Source organism: Triplophysa rosa, linkage group LG19, assembly GCF_024868665.1.
Source record: "Triplophysa rosa linkage group LG19, Trosa_1v2, whole genome shotgun sequence".
Lineage (NCBI taxonomy): Eukaryota > Metazoa > Chordata > Actinopteri > Cypriniformes > Nemacheilidae > Triplophysa > Triplophysa rosa.
The window spans coordinates 9,318,012-9,340,259 of NC_079908.1; the positions used below are offsets into that span (position 1 = coordinate 9,318,012).

Consider the following 22,248-nt stretch of genomic DNA (forward strand, 5'->3'; position numbering starts at 1 on the left):
GATTCTACTCAAGTAATGAAGCAGTCAGCCATTTTAATGCCTTGGAAATTACAGAAGAGAAAATGGCCATTTAAATGCAGTACTTGACCGGGCTGAAAAATTACTTTCTCTCTCCATTACCCAGACTGGCTCTCACATTAAGCAAAAGGTACGGGTTCGGTGTTAATATCAATCACACTTGCTACGTTCACGGTGAACCTCAGCTACAGTCATTGTAGTCTGAAAGACTGAAAAACCTGTTTCAAATTACATCCATATGATGCATATTACATTCATCCATACATCGACGATAATCGTGATAAAAAACATGATTATTAATATGTTGTTAATATGACACATACTACATTATTGTAAATTATTCTAAGCCCTACTACACTCATATTTTGAAAAAAAATATATATATATAGAGAGAGAGAGAGAGAGAGAGAGAGAGAGAGAGAGAGAGACGAATTTGACTGATTAAGAAATTCAAAAGATATCGCAATAAAATCATTAGCGCAAATTCTTTGGCCACGATAATCCAACACAATCTCGTAGCAATTCTTAACTATTTTACGAGGTGGCTAATTCGTATACATTTGTACAATCCGATACGCACATTAGCAGCAGACCTTCAGTATGGCTTTTTCCTAATATTTGTATGTTTTCTTTCATTCACAACTAAAAATTCACATGAATTAGCCACCTTGTAAAATAGTTACTAATTCCCATGACATCAGGCGGAATAGTATGCAATATTGTGGCAGTCCTAGCATGAATGTGTAAATGGTGCAGTGAGGCCTCAGGCCTCTGACATGTTGAGCAAGAGTTCAGAACCATGGCACGATGATGCATGTGAACGTGCAAAATTTTCAGCTTCTCTTTTTTCACAACCATGACAGTTACTGTATATCATATGACAGTGCACTAATCCCCAAACCATTCCTATTTCAACCGATGCCGATATTCCCAATACAGACCACACAGATCTTCACCACTTACAAAACAACAGCGCCGAGAGTCAGATCTAAAGATTGGATTTGAAATACAAATCGGCTTTATGTGCGGTGTGAACGGTGGAGTGGTCTCTTTTCCCCGAAGTGTCTGAGGAAGAATATCTTTTATCAAAATATTAATCTGTGAGGTCCAATCCAGGAGATTACAGGAGGGTTTAAATTGGAACGTCTTAATCCTGTTGACCTCTTTATAGTCTATAGATAGAAATACGATGATTTCCAGATTCCAAGCGGAGTAGCATGAGCTCGCCCAGCACGCCATAATGCACACAAAGATCTATTGTGGATCCATTTAAGCAAAAGACATCTGTGTTATGAACCTATTATAGTGTGCGACATTAACCTCACGCTGTTAAATGAAAGATCTTTTACACTCATAAACACTTGCAGAAACACTTGCTGGGCATTTAAAATACCACAGGGTATACGTGAAATGTTTCATGGTGGGGGTAGGCAGCATGCTAGTTACACCAAAAAAGACATTAAAAGCTCTGTTATAGACTGCTTTTCCAACATCGTCTCTGTCTGCACAATCTCATGACCTGGAGATGAGATCGGGCGAGTGATCGCCGCGTGACAGCGTGACCTGCAGGGAGACGTAATGAATGTTTTAGATTCATCAGCCTCGTTAACATCTCATATGCGAATTGGTGAAGCATCCATCTTCATGTCTTCATTCGCAGCTTCAAATCCGCATCGGGACCCTTTAATGACTGGGGTAATCTAAAAACTCAATTTAAACTTAATGCTAGTAATCTAATTGTTAAGCCTGAAGGGCTCATTAGATGTCCACAGCTATATCTCTATTAAAAAAACAAACAGCTCTTTGAATCAGTTCAGTGGGCCGAAGTCTATCAAAGGCCACATACGAAACGCGCTCTGCGGATGCTAAGTGGCTTGACGGAGCAGTACAGGTCTTACTTGCCATACGGAGTTTCGGCTTGGACAGTTCTGCAGTTGGAGGGTTTTGTAAAGCGTGATCTGATCGCCCTCTGGCACGCGTCTTTTCGGCCCGTCTGTTTTACAATAACTCACCACTTTAGTGGCAGCGTGATGCCAAGAGATCCAGACCCGGTCCTGCCGCCACCAGCTGGCCCTACGACCTGCAATTTCGCATTGTGGAAATGGGATTTCAATTAAAAACGCTATTCTAACAAGGTTTTTTCCCCAGTGAAATGTTGAAACTTTTTTAAAGCGTTTGCTGAAATGTGGAACATCAAGCGAAGTGTGTAAAGCTTTTCTTGTTCTTTATGTACCACTACTAATTTAAAAGTAAATAAATAAATAACAGGAATAAAACACAACGCACCATTAGTGGCTGATGAAGCGAACCGTGCCGCGTTGCTCTCAGGAAAACACGTCAAGGCCAATCCAAACAAACACACAACCTTATTTGTTATTTATTGCTTGTTGAACACATGCTATCCTGCCTTTAAATGTCTTGAGTGCGAATGTTTGCGTACGTGTAAATGTGTACCAGCCTATTTTTGTAAACCCATCCACTTTCCATTTGATAGTTTGCCGGATGATAGAACATTTGCTCGCTTAGGAATCCATAAAGCCTCTCTAACATGCCAGAGCTTCGGCTGAACAGCCTGTCCACAATCCTGCAGAATAAATACAAGCAAAACGTTTAAATACGCACAAGCATACATGAGCGACTCCTGGCCAGTGGCTTTGAAGCAAGGTATTGACTCTGGAGACGACGTCCACTAAAGTCAGGAGCACTGCAGTTCTCCCAGACCAGTGATGGCTAAACAACCACATGTTGGTGACAAAGATTTCTTTGACATGGAAAGCACAGAAAAACACATTTGGTGTTGTCTAAATCTCATACAGAAGTTGTGAAGGAAAAAAGTAAGGAGAGATGATGAATAAAGAAAAGAGGAAAGAGAGTAATAATACCTGGAGAGAGCTTTCATTTAGCATTTCCAGTTATCTTTGGGCAGTATAGAGACATCGCGCAACGCATCATAATTTGAAAACCACACTCTCCGGGGGGGAAATAATCCAACCTTCTCTGTTGACTTTCTATTGGGGAAGCTGCCTCATTGTCATTTCTGACTTATAACAAAAAACAGAAAACTGCTATGTGACAAGGTGTACAGTAAACAAGCTAAAAACCCAGAACTACATTTTCATAAGATGTCAACCCAAAAACGAGCGTTTGACTTAACAGTGACAAAATGTTTACTGCACACGTATCGTTCGGCATACTGAGTGAGTCAGGATCCCGCGATTTACCCATTCTTCCTGCTGAAGCTTCACATCTTAATGCCTGTATCCACGTTTGTCTCCTTAAAGTCTGGCTTTTACGGTTCGGTATCTTATAAAAACGTAGTTCTTTTTAGCTTGTTTACTGTACACCTTGTCACACAGAAGCTTTCAGACATTGTTCTGTTTTTTGTTACAAGTCAGAAATGACAAGCAGCTTCCGCAATAGAAAGTCAGTGGAGAAGGCTGGACTGTTTTCTGTCTCTATGCAACCTGCCTGCTGCCATCTTATATTTTTCAGGCAATCACCTGAGTCGTAAATGTCATGTGACTAATGGCTCTTAATCAGCAGAAACACAATCCAAGGCCTTTTACTAGCAGCAATGGGCTCTATGCATGCATGACTTCGTGAAAATAGTTAAATTTAGCAGATGCTGTACACTGCGGCACACCGCAGTCAGTGGTATATAGAAGAAGGGTGTGCCTTCATACTGTAATACGTAAAATATATAGATATATAAAGTTATTTTATGATGCTTTTGGATTGTTTAAAAGCTTGAGAAGGAGGTCACAACACACTTGAAACCTAAAATACCACTTTTTACTATTTCTGTTTCATTTCCTTCTTTTTCCTGGTTTGATCTAAAGATCAAAGAAAGCCAGATAGTTTGAACGACACAAGGATGAGTAACTGACTAATTTAAAGGGATAGTTCACCCAAAAATGAGAATTCTGCCTCAAGTCCCTTCAAACCTGTATAAAATTGTATTGTTACACTGTACACAAAAATATATTTGGAAGAATGTTTTGAATTGAATTGAATTGAATATTGACTACTAATTGTAAACGAAAACAACTATGGTAGTCAATAGTGCCCCAGAACTGTTTGGTTTCCCACATGCTTTAAAATATCTTCTTCTGTGTAATAAATTATACACAGATTATATCAACAGATTTGAAACAACTTCAGAGTGAGTAAATGATAACAGAATTCTCATTTGGGGGGACCTATCCCTCTAAATTCATCCAGAAACGACAGAAAAATGTCTGAGCAATAACATAAGGGCGAGTATATAATGTCAGAATTTACATTTTGAGGTGAACTATCCCTTCAAACCTAAAGAAGTTGGATCACACAGTTATTCAGACAAATCCCTGTAAGTAACTAAACAACCCCATCAGCCCCTTCAACAGGTACCAATAAACCCGGGCTTAGTGTTATTCAGGGGAGAACTGGAGCTCAACAACTGGGCAGCCACAAACAAGACCTCCGCCAATGTCCGTGGAGCTTTGTGAGGGATTAAATAAGAGAGCATTATACAAACGAGATGCTCAGTTCTGTTCAGGGATCAGGTCTGCAGGCCATGCAGATGTGTGCTGTAATGCTCTAATAGCATTGCCAAAGTAGCACAGAAAATGCTGGGCCTCAGCACCTCTGGCCAGGTCTTTATGATGGGTCAGAAAATGACAGCTGTAATGGTGTTATGTCTCTCAGGCTGACGTGTAGCACTGTTTTTCCAGCCAATTATACCTTACGCGTCTTCAGGAAGGAAAATACTGAAATGCTTCCTCTGCATGTTGGCTGTTTGCTGTCAACTTGGTTTAGTTTCTGCATCTCCGTTTTTTCCATTGGGGAAGCACTAAGACCTTTGTGCTCCTGTGGTTCAACGGGAAATCCATTGTGAATTTGACATCATTTTGTTTAAAACACAAACCTGGGTGTTTCTGAATGTTGGTCAGGGTTGTGGTTTGTGGACACGTTGGACTAACTCACAGAAGTGAAATTGCCTTTTGTGGTATAATGAGTTTCTTGATATTTCTTATCTCCATTGAACTTACAACTAGTATTCTGCTTCTCTTATGCAGTGTCTTCAGCAGACAAACAGAGATTAAAAACGTGGCAACAAGAGGAAGTAGAGTGAAATGTGGATTCATAGCAAGCACTCAAAGCAAGTATGAACAGCCTTTAGTTACAGGAACTGTCCCAACTGGTGACACAAGAATGCAATAGTACCTCATTATTAACCAAACGCACACACACACACACACGTGGTGTCATGGTGTAGCTACAAAATTTAATGTAAATCACGGGCACTTCAAGAGTTCATTATCAAGCTACTTCCAAAACAAATCCATTAGCCGCACAAAATCAAGCTGTCAGACTTTATGTATATTTCTAGTGAGATTGTAATACGAGCGAGACTGATTTGAAATGCAACAGTTTGACTTTAATGAAAAATATTTGAGTAGTGAGCGAATGCCTTGAATATTAAGGCGTTTTCGGTGAGATTAATGCATAATGAACAGAGAAGTGACTGATGGTGATTTATGCGTCTTCCCTTTCTAACGACGGACTATAATTTTCACACCGTTAAACCGTGAGGCAACAGACGATGACTGACAACCTGCTACATCAGGCTTTCATGTAAGCACCTTAACCCATTTCCACCCCCACCAAAGCATATTTGATTCAGAAATCATTCAGAATTATTTAAACAAATACATCTGGATCACAAACATGACAAGGGTATTATCATTCGGAGCGATTTGTGGTCAACTGTTCCTTGCCGGTTTGCTCTTATTGGTAGCTATACAGCGCAATCCAAGACGTGGCCTTCAACGCACATCACGATACTGACAAATGAATGAGCATTGAGCTTCTAATGGTCTAAACACAAAACGTTTAAGAGAGAAAGTAATAAGAATGAAGGCCTGTCATATGGCTCTTGATTCCACACTAATGCACTAGCAATTAAGGCTCGAGTAATTCAGTCATTACAATTTTTCAACAACAACTGCCCACAATTAAGCAGTTTGCCTTCTTGACTGATGCATATCATTTAAAGCTCTTTACATTGAATGCTAAATGTTAATTTGTATAATGCCAAATAAACCCTTCAGTTTAACAGGCCTTACTCAGACTGTCCACACTAATACATTTTCGTTTGAAATCACATCTTTTTCTCACGGTTTTGGCCTTCCGTCCACCCCAAGATGGCATTTTTGTCAACAAAACGCTTTCTAAAGTGGATAAATTTGAATTTTTCGTCATGTTGCGCAGGTGTTCGGCCTGCTCTTTGATAGCGTTAATGTCAGTTTGTAAATAATTAAGATCACATTTCTTCAAAGGAGACCGTGTTTGCTCACAATTTTTACTTGCTTTTGCAACTTGTGTCACCCACAGCAACAACTCCACCTTATTGTCTGTCCATTTAAAATGCGGACAACAGAATGTGGTAGAAAAACGTAATACTTTACTCAATGTTCGTCTTATGAACGTGCTACATGTCTGTCTCAAACTTAACAGCACAGCATGCTGAAAAAGTCATTTTCTTAAAGGAGACGAACAACAATACATCATGTGCCTTTTCTTGACTATGCCGAGACGTTTCAAAGAGGCGGAAAGTAAATAAATCTCGAAGCATCTTACATCACCCTACTGCACATAAGTAACACCATGTCCTAACCAAATGCGATGCGACGCCGCGACATGCGATAAAAGGTTTCTTTTCCATGTTAATCAAACAGAGAACAACTGTTCCGATTAGCTGCGTTTTGTGATTGATTGTCGCGTCCCGCCCCTTTTTCGCATTTGGTATGGACAAACAAATGGCTTATCGCAGGAATCTCATCGCATCGCGTTTGGTAAGGATACGGTGTAAGATGTAAGCATTTTCAGACGGTTCAGGGTAGATGAGAAGCTTTTGGAAAATACTAGAAAATGCTAGTGTGGACAAAGAGCGTTTTGAAACAAAAAAAATATTTTCAAATGTATCTGGATTAGTGTGGGCGTACGTAGCAAGGAGTAAAGCAGACTGTTGCTCAGTTCCGTCAAAACTAACAGATATTAACAAGATGCGGCACTGCCATTATAAAGAATGGGGATGAATGCAACGCTCAATATGGCTGCTCGAATAAAGGTGATTTTATCGCAATTTAAGCTTGGCAAACCAACGTTATGGTACCGTTTATGTCAGGTTTCGTTTTTGATCAAAAATATGCTATTTAATTCTGCTTTTTGCCAGCAATTTTAGAAATATCTGCCTGTTGTCTTGCTATGACATAAATGTCCATCACTGCATATTTTTGCTTTCACCTTTACATTTAAATGTCTCGTGCTATAATTTCTGATGTCATAGTGTTTTCAATACACATTTCAAAGAAAGGTGATCAATGTTAAACACTTTGCAGCGCAGAGCCTAAGATGAGAAAAGATATGAAACTAGGAACTAAGAACAAAAGTCAATCAAACAGCCATGTACCCAAAAAACTGTGCAAGTGCATTAATACAGAGCACTATGAACTGTCACCTAAATCTCTTTTTCATTAGTGAAATATTACAAAGCCTCAGACATTTTCAGCTACTATATATATCTTAAATGGGATTTCAATGATTCCTTTATGACCAAGAGCAAGGAAAGCAGGAAATCGCTGTTCTTTAAAAGAGTTATTTTCAACTTGCAGCCAGCACGAATAATTGATTGTGTGCTTTTATTAACTTAGACAATATTCCATTAGCTCTAAGCCAGAGCTCCATGTCTGTTCCCTGGGATACGTTGATTTAATAGGATCTTTATGAAGTCTTCTGAGAAGGATGAACTAATTGTACAAGTGATAAAACAAGTCTGGCATTATCTTGCAGGTGGCAAAGTGTTCAAGAATAAGAGGGATTCAGGGTTCAAAGGTGAACGGGTTACAGTAAAAGACAGAAGCCTGGTTAGGACACAATGTACTTTTGGGAAAAAAGCAACTGCTAAGTGGCATGTACAAAATATTCATTGGATTTCTACAGTTAGCCTGTTTATGTGTTTATTGTTCTGACACCAAATGGTTTTATCAAATAAATAACTCAGACCTTATTACTGAAGTTGTACTGTGTTGATCTAATCTCAATTACCCTCAAGAAATATGCATAAAAGCAGTGCCCTGTTGCCATGGCAAACGCCTTCCAAACAAGCCGCAATCTGGAAGCAGGCGACGCGTCGTGAAATTCTCTTTTGTCAGAGCATCACGCCGCATTTGATTCGACCCTTATGAAGAGTTCTCCGTCTTGCTCCTTAGAAACAACGAAAATGAAAAAACCAATCAGTGCATCGGCTCAACATTTAAGCTCACTGGCCGTTTCATTTAGTTCAAAGGTTCATTTACTTCAAAGGATTCAATAAGAGAGAGAAATCAAATGAAATTATGCATTAAAAATGAAAACCCGGCTTCACGGTCTGGCATTCAAGGCTATAAGTAAGCCCGACTTAATTCAAAAACCTGTTCCCAGCTCTAATGAGTGCTTAACAAATTAAGCCAAATGGATTTTCTTGATTTACAAGCCAACACAACAGAATCATATCAAATTCTGAAAGGAATTAATGTATAGGGGAGGCCACGGTTAGTTGTCACAAAGGGAATATTTCACAAGGGCTATATTTCAGTAACCGTAACTTTTTTAAATGTCAGATTCCTCTGCAGTTTTCAATCTACCCCTATTGTGACAACATGCCCCGCTTTAGGTAAACAAAAGGTCAAGGTGGGTTTAATGTTGATGGAAATAATGCCAATAATGGCTGAGGCTTTGTAATATTTCACTAATGAAATAGAGATTTAGGTCAGGGGTTCCCAAACTTTTCAGCCCGCAACCCCCAAAATAACAGTGCCAGGGACTCGAGACCCCCACTATCCTCAGAGGTGGGTAAAGGATACAAACATTGCGCGCAACTGCACAATAACACAGTCTAACATAATATGACTTTATAGTTATTTACTAGTCATTTACTACAGATGGTCAAATTTCATCGAACTGATTCGAGTGCTGATGGATGTCCTCTTTATGCAAACGGCAGCCTCTTTTCGTACCTGAGGACGATGGCCTTTCTGACTGCAGCGCTTCTCTACCCTCCTCCGCTGGCCTCCCTGTGTTGTCTTTGGTCGATATTAACCAACATTTAATTTCGACAAATAATCACCTCAGGGGTCACGATCGAGGGGGAGGAAATTCCAAAGGCTGGTGGCTTTTTATTTGCATGGTTTTCTTTTTAACTTAACTAATATTTGTATATTTTGTTACACTTATTGATTAAATAATTTTAAAAAATCCTAATAAAAAATGATTTCTGGAAATCACCCTTGCGACCCCCTGGGGGTCCCGACCCCTACTTTGGGAACCCTTGATTTAAGTGACAGTTCATAGTGCATACTTCACCCAAAAATGAAAATTCTGACATCATTTACTCACCTTCGAGTTGTTCCAAATCTGTAAATCTCTTTGTTCTGTTGTACACAAAATAAGACATTTTGAAGAATGTAAGACAGATAACGGTTCTGGGGCACTTTTGACTACCATTGTATTTTTTCCTACTGTGGTAGTCAATGGGGGGCAAAATCTGTCTGGTTATAAGCATTCTTCCACATATCTTTCTTTGTGTTCATCAGAACAAAGAAATTTATGCTGATTTGGAACTAAATGATGACAGAATTTTCATTTTTGGTTGAAGTATCCCTTTAATGCACTTGCACAGTTTTTTGGCTATTTGATTGACTTTTGTTCTTTGTTCTGAATTGACTCCTCTCTCTCCTCTCCACCTATAGCTGGTGTGTGGTGAGCGCACTGGCGCCGTTGTACTGTGGCTGCCGTCGCATCATCCAGGTGGATGCTGCACACTGGTGGTGGTTGAGGAGAGACCCCCCTCATATGATTGTAAAGCGCTTTTGTGTACAGTCAGCAATACATTCATTCATTCAGTAATGGTGGATTTATTCATTAAATAAATGGATTTTACACATTAAAAAGTCTATCCTAATGATTTTACCACTTGCCCTGTTTTCCTCAGTTTTAGTAAATGGTTAAGCATGACGCTTGCAATGACAGGGTCATGAGTTTGAGTTCCATGAATGTACATATATTCGCATATATTTAATGCGAATTGCATAAATTGGATTCAAGCTATACATTTTTTAGTGGTATGCATGTTTCCTGGGAATCAAACCCATGACTGCTGCATTGCTAGTGAGATGCTTTAACTGTTGAGCTACAGAAAGAAACTCGCTTTAAACAAAACCACCTACTAAATAAATGTTTCTATTCACAGTGACCTCAACAAAACACTGCTGCACTGTGGCGAGCACTGTAGTATTTACAAATTACACAAGAGAGTTACCATGAACAAATAAGTGGATCAGTCAATGAAAGTGTACAGAAATACTAGGCCAGAGGCAGGTAGGCCAGTTATCGCCAGCAAACGGACGGTCGCAAATGTCTCCCGGCGCATGAGAGACACAGCGCTGGATACTTTTTCCACTAGTGTCTGTGTTACTGCTCAGGCATTATGGATATTGCACAAACTCCAGGCTATATCTCTTAATCCTCTAATCTGCAGAGCGCAGGGAATAGCTGGCTACATCTGTAAGACCCTGGAATGCCGGGGCAATACTCTTAACATAAAAATGTCATATTCAGTTCTCTCGGCAGAGATATGTTTACACAAGTCGCCCACACTCGTGCATTGTAATTTGATGTAAGCTGTTCTGTTGATAGGGCGCCGCTGTAAGACGTGGTCGAAAGAGTTTTCCAAGTTGCAGATGACCAGGGAATGAAGTACCCGACTCCATCAATTGTTCAGTTTATGAACTAATGCATCTAACGCTACATCTAAATGAACAGTTGCTATTTGTCCGGACACAAATGTGCAAACACAATGACGGCTGTGTATGACTCATTGTCCACCTGCTTTGCTGCGTTGTGTTGCAATGCAATCAGCTGGTATCATTTTTAAGCGTTTTTCTTCATTGTAAAGGCTTTTCAAAGAAGAATTATTATTAAAGGGATAGTTCACTCAAAAAAGGAACAATTTCTTTCATCATTTATTCACCCTCATGTCATCACAAACCTGTATGACTTTTTTTCATTAAAAAAAAAAATCGGACCACATTGACTTTATTGTATAGGCACCACTGAGACATTTCTCAAAATAGCTTCTAAAGCAGAATGTTAGCAACTAACACCCTCATACCATCTCTATTTACACTAAATAGAACAAAGAGCAGCATCAACACTTTTTAAATGTCTTATCTTGATGAAAAAGTCATACAGGTTTGAAACAACAAAGATGAAGAAACAACATCTTTACTGTATTGTGTGAACTGTCTCTAAACTACAACAGAGAGGAAGAGAGATACAGTAAACAAAGAAATAGCAAGGGCAAAGGTATACTTATATCTGGACACTGGGATGTTTTTAAGATGCCGAGGACAACAGCGAGTTTGTCTCTCACTTCCCTTTAAGAAACAGCACCTTCCCTGGAGAGGCTCTAACATGATAGATGTGTCAAAGGTGATGATAAATGAGCGAGTCACTCAGACACTGTAAAGCCATTACTAAACCTTTTACTGAGGCAGCTGACCACCAGAGCTCTATAGAAAGAAATCAAGCCCACAGCTGAATCTCCTGCTAATGCCACGAAGAAATACATCTATAAAGTGCACTTTACCTGAGACCAAACACTCAGCCAACAGCTTATGTTTTGCTTCGGACATTATGACAGTATCTAAAACATGCAAACCAGCGTCTCGTTACTTCTTAACGTGCATACATTACATTGGCTTGAACTGTATGAAGACAAAACGCAAACGATCTAGAGCTGGTTACAGGTTGATTAATGTCAACTGTTGTAAGAAGTCTGCAAATATACACGACACAACGTGCATATAATGCTAAACGTCTGGATTAATGTTGTTTAAGTAAAGCCTTTATAATGCGTTATTGTGTCAGATTGTGTCAGGTTCATGCACCGCAGCGTCAATGTGTTTGTATGCGACCACCGCAACCGTCCGCTGCAGATGAGATGACAACATACACACACATAACGTTACTGATACCGTGACAGTGTGAAGGAATTTAAAACGACACTCGGAAAAAATGACCTATATCGATAACTTACCTGTTAAGAAGGACGAGTGTTTTTATAAGCACATCTTCTCTTTCTCCCTCTCGCTGAGAAGTTTAGTCCTCGCTCACGTCGGAGTGTTTGCTCGCTCGCGCGCTGTTTCTCCGTTTCAGATCACACACTTCAGTCAATCAGTCTGTTATAAAGCTGAAACCGCACCGACGCTCGTCCAGAGGCTACAACTAAGATAAACGATCAACCATCCGACGTGAATGTCCACGGCGTCTCGCAATGAAAGCGAGTTGTTTGATAGTAGTACATCAAGCACATGTGTAGTGTTGTCATTCGTGGACCTTTAACCGTCGGCGGGGGGCTTGAGATCGCACACGCGCTCGAGCTCAGTGATGGAAAAACAAGGCAGAAATGTTTTCATCTTACAGTATCCGACATTTTAATCTGCTTTTTGCTGTTTTAAGCACTTGCATGTTTAAGGTGACGCGTTAAAAGTGCGGGCTTTTGTTGTATTTGTTGCTCTCTTTGGAAGCGTCTGCTAAATGAATATGTAAATATAGTATAAAACCTTTTGCGAAATTAACCGTGGTTTTACTACACCAACTATAGTTTAACTATCATGGTAATTGTGGTCAAATTGTAGCAACCACAAACTAACCATGGTTTTATTATAAAAGTGAAGTGGGCTAACCATGTATTGTATGTGTGCTCTTTTGTTTTGATATGGAGCCAGCTGAGTCTGAAATAAAGGGAAATTAAGTAAAACAAATTGTGGTTAGTATGGTTTGACTACAAATCCAGCATTACAAATAATCATGGTTCCTTTACTTTTACTGTAATAAAACTAAGGTTGGTTTTCAATATCAAAAAGGCAAAGTGTGTGTGTTTCTCTTTTGCAACATTTTGTCTTTGGCATTAAGCATTCGTGAGACAAATCCACAGAAATCACCTCCTGGCAGATGATTAAAATTCTCTTTCTTTTGTTTATGTAACTGTCTGTCCTGTGTCTGCATAACTGATGAAAATCAGTTGACTGAATCTCCACTCACGAATGTCAAGCTGGATTTTGGGGAGGAGGTAATCACATGTCTATCCAGAATATCTGTCTGCAATATGTTACAAACATGTTTTTCTCCAAAACACGGCTGGAAAAATAGTCTTAGCCGCTTTTGATGATGGCATATCGCGGTCCTGTAAGCAAAGACAAGCCTCCAGTGAAATGCAGCTAATGGAAATGGAGGCCAGAGATCAGAAAGGCAACACAAAACAAATACAGCACTGATCTAACCCGGTTAGTAAGTACGCCAAATCATACCTGGTTCGGACAATTCAGAGAATTTCTAAATACAGCACATACACTATGTACAAATAACTGTCTCCTTTACATGTTAAATACATTTTTATGAAATTTCTCTGCAGCCCAAATATTTTTATGAGATCATCAACAAGTTCACCTTTAAAATACTGTCCATGTGTATGTTCAAGGCCTCATCTCAATAGGCTACAAAGTCCCCAGGGCTTAGAGGGATACTTCACCCAAAAATGAAAATTCTGTCATCATTTACTCACCTTCGAGTTATTCCAAATCTGTATAAATTTATTTGCTCTGATGAACACAGAGAAAGATATTTGGAAGAATGCTTGTAACCAAACAGATCTTGCCCCCCATTGACTATCATAGTAGAAAAAAATACAATGGTATTCAAAAGTGCCCCATAACTGTTTGCTGTCCTACATTCTTCAAAATGTCTTCTTTTGTGTTCAACAGAACAAAAAAAATGATAAAGTAATTTTTCCCTACTATGGGAGTCAATGGGGGGCAAGATCTGTTTGGTTATAAGCATTCTTCCAAATATCTTTCTTTGTGTTCATTAGAACAAAGACATTTATACAGCTTTTGACCAACTCGAAAATGAGTATTTCTTTTCTACTCTTTCTATCCTTAAAAAAAAAAAATCTTAGCTTTGTATACTGTGGTAGGCTATATGAGACCTGTTTTATTGCACTTATGCTTTTTGTTGTCCTTATGTTGTTCCAATTGCTTCTATTGTTTACCTCATTTGTAAGTCGCTTTGGATAAAAGCGTCTGCTAAATGACTTAATTATTGGGTGAAGTTCCCCTTTAACCGTATAGACATCCTGAGGTTTCTACTCCAACTGATCCAAAGGTGGCACTATCCAAAAGTATTTTTAGGAGAATTGTCTTGACAATACGCAGATGGATGCGGTGAGCTCAGGAGGTGGTTGGAACCTGTTGCGAGGTGCTTGGAGCGTTTAGATACAGCATGGGGTTAGGTGGTGTGGGGAGTAAAGCACAGTATGTCATTAATCGCTGTGTTTTTTGCATCCAGCAGAGATGTTCACGTGGATCTACGACACAAAGCCACAACACTGTTTCCAAAGCAACACTACGACAAGCAGATGGAAAACTGTGTTTTCCCATGTGATATTGATTGACTGTCATTATAATACAGCAGCCCCATTATAATACAGTAGGATGTCTGTACGGTACGGTTAAAGGGGAACTTCACCCAATAATTTAGTCATTTAGCAGACGCTTTTATCCAAAGCGACTTACTTTGGCTTGTTGAGAAATAGAAATCCAAGAACAGGGTTGTTTTGGGAAAGAAACAGAACCAGGGTGTTACACTTCTCTAACATGCTTAGAATAAATTAATATTGACCATCAAAAAAGTTCGCTCTCCTATTGCATAGTGATCAGTGAAGCATATACTGTATAAAAAAAACCTGTAATGTTTTATTTGACTAAGTTTTCAGGTATTTTTTAAATATGTAAAAAATGTAAAATTACAGAAACGAAAACATCTTATTTTATTTTACAAAAAAATTATTTTACGTCAGAGCCCAGACTCCAGACATGTATTGCAAATGCGATTCGGGTGACCTGAGTTCGAGTCCCAGCTTCCTGATCCTGCTTCTCTCCTCCTCATCGATTTCTGTCTTTCTATACTGTCCTAAAAAATGGAAAAGCCCCACAAAAAAATTTCTGGCGTCCCAATTTCCAGAATATTACCGTTTTTTACTGGATTTTTTTAAGGTGTATGAGATGTGGTGTAACCCAACATTAAATAGACCTAATCGCTTTCACAGTGGTATTGACAATAGCCATTGTTATTTATTTAGCCTTGCCCTGTGGTCAACAGCCACATTGAGTAGTTCCACTCATTGCATGTCTAATTGAAATAGTGACAATGAGAGCATCAAAAGAGAGCTATTTTTTACTCTTCAATCAGAAAAGGCTTGTGCTGAAAGCAGGGCTGTACGTTAACTTTTTAGCACATAGCACCAGTGCTACAGAGGTTTAAACATTTGTAGCACAGGCCAAACAGTTGTAGCACAAGTATACGTCTGTTATCATCTTTAAAAAAAACAATGCATGTCATCACATAAATAGGCAGGGAACAGGAAAGGACATTGACGTTATACAAATGGATAAATTAGGGCCATTTTATTTTTTGTTTTTCCCAAATTAGTTGTTTCCTTTTTAGTTTTTCGGAGTTCTGTATTTTCAATGCATTACTATACAGTAGTAAATACATTTGTCCATAAAAATACTGTAGTATACTATAGTATTGACTACATTAAACTTCAGTAAAATTCTTGTGTACTATAGTACGTTTGAACCTTACTACAGTAAATATTAAAGTATAGTGTTTCCTACAGTTTATAAATTTACTAAAAGTTAATTATTTTATCATCTGGTTCAAATTAAGCGGGTTGTTGCGAAGATGCTTGAGATTCAGTAGCTTCACTCATACTGTGAAATGCTTGTAAAATAAACTCGTGTTCATGTCCTCGCATAGTAAGAGACAGGCAAATCAACGAGAAAAACGAAAATAAATTGTGGTGCGCAATTAGTTAACCTCACAGACGAAGAAGCACAACGACAAACGCGCTTCACACAAACAAGCGGCTCTGTCTAATGCACTTGTCAAAATGTATTGTATGCGTTCTACACAGACCGATTTTTTCGTAGCATGTGCGACATAGTCACGACTGCATCATCACATCAGCATCTTTACCAACTGTTTGCAATTATATCTCTGCCACCTCAACACTGCAGCATGATTTTGAGTAAAATATTTTACTGTGGTTATGAAACATTAACTTTGCAATGCAAGGAAGACCAAACGAGCTGTAAAAATAGAAAGGGTTAATAGGTTGAAGTGTAAGAGCTTCCACCAGTGGATTGATATTTCTCATTGAGATTCAACTCGGCTGGAAAAGCTGTTTTTGATGTTGGGCTAACCTTTATCTCTTCCACGCTCCTCACGCTTGAGGCCAAATCTGTTGACTGGACAGGTTTCTTCGAGCCAACATTGAAAGTGCTTATTAAAACTTCTTCTCCTGTCTCTCTGTCTGTGAGTTAATGCTGAGACTGAAAGCATTAATTCTTTTGTATAGCGCGCACTTGTAACAGTGAGTAACATTCATTCACGTCAGTTGTGTGTCAGTCGCAATATTTTTAAAGGCAAAAAATGCAAAGCATAGTTAAAAACAGTTGTATTGTGCTATTGTGTATGGTGTCCTTGACTATGCTTGTAAATGTAGCTTTGTGTACTGAGCTCTTAAGGAAAAATGTTAAATGCTTGTGCATTTGGATAAAAGGGTTTGTTAAATGACTAAATGTAAATGTATTAATGCAGGGGTTATGAATTGGTGAAAAAAAAACAGCACATTCATTAAACTAGATCTTGTGATGTTTCAAATTTTATCGAAAGATTTGTTTGTTTTAGTATGTGTTTGTTTGTTTGTTTGTTTGTTTGAAAACTCAGTGGTAGATCCCCTTTATCTTAACTATTGTTACTGTGGTTGCAGATCACATTTTTAAGGAGATGTCAACAGAAGATAGAATGCAAACACTTAAAGTGCCATTTCTCCTTAAAAATGAACCCTTCTTAAGAGACCCCATTAGCAAAATTCAGTTTTCTCTCAGCCAGGAGAAGGGCTTTGAAATGAAGCTTTACAAAAGATCAAAAAGAGAAAGTCAATCAGCATCGTATTTGCGGTAGCTGCTTGTGGCACAGTTGTTATGACAACATCGTTTTAAAAGCACCATAATGATAGATTAGAGAAAACGTGGCTTGGTTTTGTAGAAAGCTTCTGTGATCGACAAGCAGACACAAGCACATCAAAAGCCGTTCTTTGAAGTCATTAGCATTTCACATTAATCTGTGTTTGTGTAATCATGTTCAGCTATCCTTAAAACACCACGTGTGTTCATTAGTTGTGTTCATACGCAGTGTGAAATATAGCCATTATATTAGCAGTTAGGAAGTAGATACGATCATAAATTAAATACTGATAGATCATTATGAGGAAATCCATTGAGGCTGAACAAAGGCTTACCATATTTAGACAAATCTCATCAAATTGAATTTCATATTGCCACATATAATGCCCCATTATCATTCGTATAATTTAAGTTTGTCTATACTTGAGTGTTAAAATGAGGTTTTCAAATTAAAATTTTCATGCAATTGTTTTATGTTCTCCAAAATATCTAAAATGACATTTTTAAAGCTGCATTCTGTAACTTTTTTTATTAATCATTTATCACACAAGTACATATAAACGCACCCTTACTCGCAACAGTAAACTTAAAATAATGACTTCTAAATATAACCTGTCAAAAATAAAATAGGGCACAACGTAATATATTTTGGAGGAATTTTCAGTATTAATTTTTTTACAGCTGTTTCACTTACATGTTTCAAGATTAACAGAAATGTCAGTAAAATCAACACAATCTCACGGCAAAACCCTAACTATTTTACGAAATGGCAAATTTTGGCTAATTCAATTTTTAGTTTGTTTAGTATATTTTAGTTCGATTTGCTTTCGTGCCAGTGCCGTTCGGTTTAGGGGCAGGGTTAGGGGTGGGGTTTCAGTATTGCTTTTTTCTAGTAATCGTGCGTTTCGTACGATTCACAAGCACAAATTCATATGAACAAGCCACCTCGTGAAACAATTACTAATTCTCATGGGATCGGGTTTATAGATACTGTAGGTAAAATTTATAAATAAAATGTTACTAATTTTCTGTCAGGACATTGAAGGGATCCCATTTTGCCCATTTACGAAATCTTACGTTTTTTTACATAAAAAACATACAACATAAATCTGTATTTCACACCGCTGTCTCGAGTCTCAAGCTGCGTGCACACCACCAGCTGTGTCGCTAGTCTCTTGCTACGAGGTCGTTAGAAGGCGTTCCTAGTTTTGGTTGCTCTAGTAACAGTTGCACAAGCACTGCAGTAACAGATGAGAGACAGATTACGTGAGCTCCGCTGCTTTGCTCCTATTAGTTGTCGCTCCCAGAAGTCCCTCATCATTTGCATGAAGTTGAGCAAATCTTACCTACTTCAAACCTACTTCCTGTCGCCAAAGGTCACTGTCGCTAAAGGTCACTGTCGCTATGCTACCATTGAAATGAATGAGATCTTGCCGCTCTGTCGCTGGCGGTGCGAACGGGGAATCAGAAAACAGTTCCTGGTTCCATTAAGGTCCTCCTTCCGAAATGCTCAGATTGGTCAATCTCACCCAGTTTGTTGTAATTGGTCACCTGCTTAGAGTGTGTGTTGGAGATGTCCCGCCCAATACCATATCTGTGTTCCAGGTTTGTGATGTCACTAACCAAGAACGAATCTTGTTGTCTCTACGAGCTGTTTGTTGTGGTCCTTAAACAACCAATTTCTGATGTGAACTTGTGAGCGTTGTGACTTTGCAGATGTTGTTTAGGCTCAGACACCTACATTACACAATAGTGATATACAGTAGAGGTGAAAGTTCTGAATTGCAGCTTTAAATTAGATTAGAACTACATGCTTACAATGTAACTGTAACCAATTTTCACATCTTGTGTTTTTGCACTACAAAAACGCTTTCAGCTAAAAACTTGATGTCAGTTTTTTTTCTGGGTTTGGCAAACAAAGCTGTGCATAATATTTCTTTCTTTCGTTCTCTCTTTATCTCACATGCGCTCATCCTATCACAGTCACATCTACACTGTCTCTGGCTTCTGCTGGGCTCAGTATCAGACTTGTGTTTGCTCGTCTTAGGTTCTGTTTGCTGTAGAACCCGTTGAGAAGGCCTCATTGCCGAGCTCACACTGCACCGTGCGTGTGTCCACAAATTCTTCCACCTCACCTGAGCGGAAAGAGCCGCAGTACCCCGGGCGGTCTAGGTAAAGACTGCGATGTGCGGGATAAATTGATTTATTCCACGCGTTTTGTACAGAGAACAGATTACTTCTTGACAATCCTCTGCCGTAAAGGTTACCTAAAGAAATTTGCTTTGGGGGGGTTTGTTCAGTGCTTTGTGACCACAAGAGTGCATCCTGCAACATTAACACTGTTATTTATAGTGACCTTTGTGCAAAGGTGCAGCCTGTGACATTTTGAGCGCTGTATCGTGACGTTTCCTCCGATGCGGCTGTAAGAAGAGAAGCTCATTAATGTTGCACGGGACATTATGGCTTAATTTCTCCGTTTAGAAAGTGATACACTCACAGTGATGGCGAGTATCGGCTGAGAGCTATAGTTGACTGTCAGTGCTGTTAATGCTGACTCTAACGTATTGATTTGGTTTCTCTATCATCCACTTGAGTCATGTAACAAACAGGGTGCGGTGTCTGGCTAATACAGGTTTATGACTATGGATATACTAACAGCGAAAAAAAGCCGGAAGCAATAAATGAATTTCAGGAATAGGTCAATGACAAATAAAAATGGCAGATGATGAAAGGAAAGTTCAGTGCCAGAGTAAATGTAATGATACTGTAAATCATCTTCTTTTAAAGTCACCATGAAATCAAACCGGAAAATGTGTTTTACAGAGTGTTGCAGTGATTATTATAAATGATTTATCTGTGCACACCATTCTTTTTTATTCATTTGCACTTGTAATCTTTAATCAAAAACATTAAGCTCCCTTCCCCCTCTCAACAACAACTCTTTACCACATGACATAAGCAACAAAAAAGAGGTAGGACTATACTGACTGTCCAATGGCCAGGCATTTTTAGCCTTCGCCTCCAGGCACCACTCACCGCAAACCAATCAAAAAGGGAAGGGCAAAATAAAACCCCGCCCTGCATTTTTTTATTTATTTTAGAAGCCGCTTCACTCGCATATACTGTATGTCACTATACGGTGAAGAAGTCAATCGCGACTTCTGTTTCATGGTAACTTTAATTTGACGGTACATGGTGTCCTGTCTGTTAAAGACTACAAACTACCTCACTCATTTTTTTCTATTTTAAATATGAAATGACATTTTAAATGAAAATGTCATTTTTGCACAAATGTGAATTCCTGAGCCTTGAAAATTACTTGTATTTGTGAAACTCAATGTATTTAGGTTTATATGTTGTTCTTTTTGTAATGAAACCAATCAATTCAGATACCATAAAACTATAAATTGTTCAGAAGGACTGAACATTTTTTTACACTGGAGTATCTATATCATAAATTTGCTTCTCATGTATATAATTCCCACAAAGTAGATTCACGAGGAAACACTACAAGCAAAAGTGTGTGAAGTTCATAAAGGAAAAACATTGAAATCCTTCTCTATAGAGGTTCTATATTTGAATCGAAGGTTTGGCTGATCTTCAGCACGGATGAGTCAGCTATCAATGAACTCCTCAAAAATTCTCATGATCTCCGGGGGCCTGTGGGTTTCTGGCAAATATGCGGACCTCCACGTACGTTATGTTCCCTTAGTGATATCTGTATGTGACAGACTGCTCATATCTTTATTTAGTTTAGTTTGTTTAGTTAGTATTACATTGACAGGGCAGTGCTTGCCTTATACAGTAGGCCTAGTTCTTATCTAGTGACTCTTTAAAAGTAAGTGTTATGTTCAGAATAATGTATCTTAATGTATGTGTGTGTCATTGCAGTACAGTATGTGTATTATATAGAAATATTATTTACGCAAGAAATACTTGGATTAAGTTGTACATTTGTAAATAAATGTGAGGTATACAACTAAAGCACATTTGAAGTCACCATGAAATCATAAATGAAATTTTTATGTGTTTTACACAGTGTTGCAGTGATTATTATAAAGGATTTATCTGTGCACACAATTATTATTTTTAAATTCAGTTGCACTTGCAATCTTTAATCAAAAACATTAAGCTCTTCTCTCCCGCTCAACAACAACTCTTCACCAAATGACGTAAGCAACTAAAAAGGGGTAGGACTATACTGACTGTGTCACGGATCTCAGGTGTGGTGAGACAAGAACAGAGGACCCAGGTGCATACAGCGGTTAAGTGGTTAACATTATATTTAATAACAAAGATAAAATACAAAACAAAGACCCACGTGGGGGTAAACAAAACAGAGGAACAATAACAAGTCTAACTAAACTGACAAGACTAAACTAATAACACATCGCATAGGACCACTACAAACTAGACTGACTAACATGACAAGAGCTCACCCACACGACACAGTGCAATGACCCGACGTAAGACAGAGAACACAGGGGCATTAAATAAAGGGACATATCAAAGGGGAACAGGTGTGGGGCATGAACTAATAAACAACCAATAACAAGAGATACAAAAGGGCGGGAACACAGACAAGGACCAGAGAGAGTATCGAAGGCCGACAGGGTCAAAATGACTCTCTCCACACATAACAAGAGATCCTGCCGTGAGATTCTGCCACAAGATCAAGAAAGACATGACAAAATGAGGCAGAATCAGACTGTCCAATTGGCAGGCATTTTTAGCCCTCCCCTCCACAACAGACTGTAAACTGGCATTCAAACCTGCTTCCATTTTGTAAGCAACGCCCAATTTAAAACAAACCAAACAAAACGGGAAGGGCAAACTAAAACCCCTAAATTTTTTTCTAATTTCAGAAGCCATTGCACTCGGATATACGTCACGATATGGAAAAGAAGTCAATCGCAACTTCCGTTTGATGGTGACTTTAACTAATTACAAATGAACCGTAAGTAATAATTGCTGAGATATATTTATTTGTAGATTTATACTTTATTACTCATGGCCAGATTGTAAAATATTAAATCAGATTTAGATTTTATAATAAATTTAACAATTTACTTTCCTAAAGTTATTATAAAACCTTTCTTTTTTTCTAATAAAAAGGTCA

At 38.6% G+C, this 22,248-nt stretch overlaps 1 protein-coding gene across 1 annotated transcript in view; it reads right to left on the reverse strand.

Annotated features, from left to right (window-relative positions):
- tenm2b (teneurin transmembrane protein 2b) overlaps positions 1-12,427 on the reverse strand; it is a 217,769-nt gene extending 205,342 nt beyond the window's left edge. Inside the window, exon 1 of the mRNA XM_057360479.1 lies at positions 12,137-12,427. The gene's annotated coding sequence lies outside the window, so the exon portion shown is untranslated. The remainder of the gene's footprint in view (positions 1-12,136) is intronic.
- Positions 12,428-22,248: the final 9,821 nt, after the last annotated feature.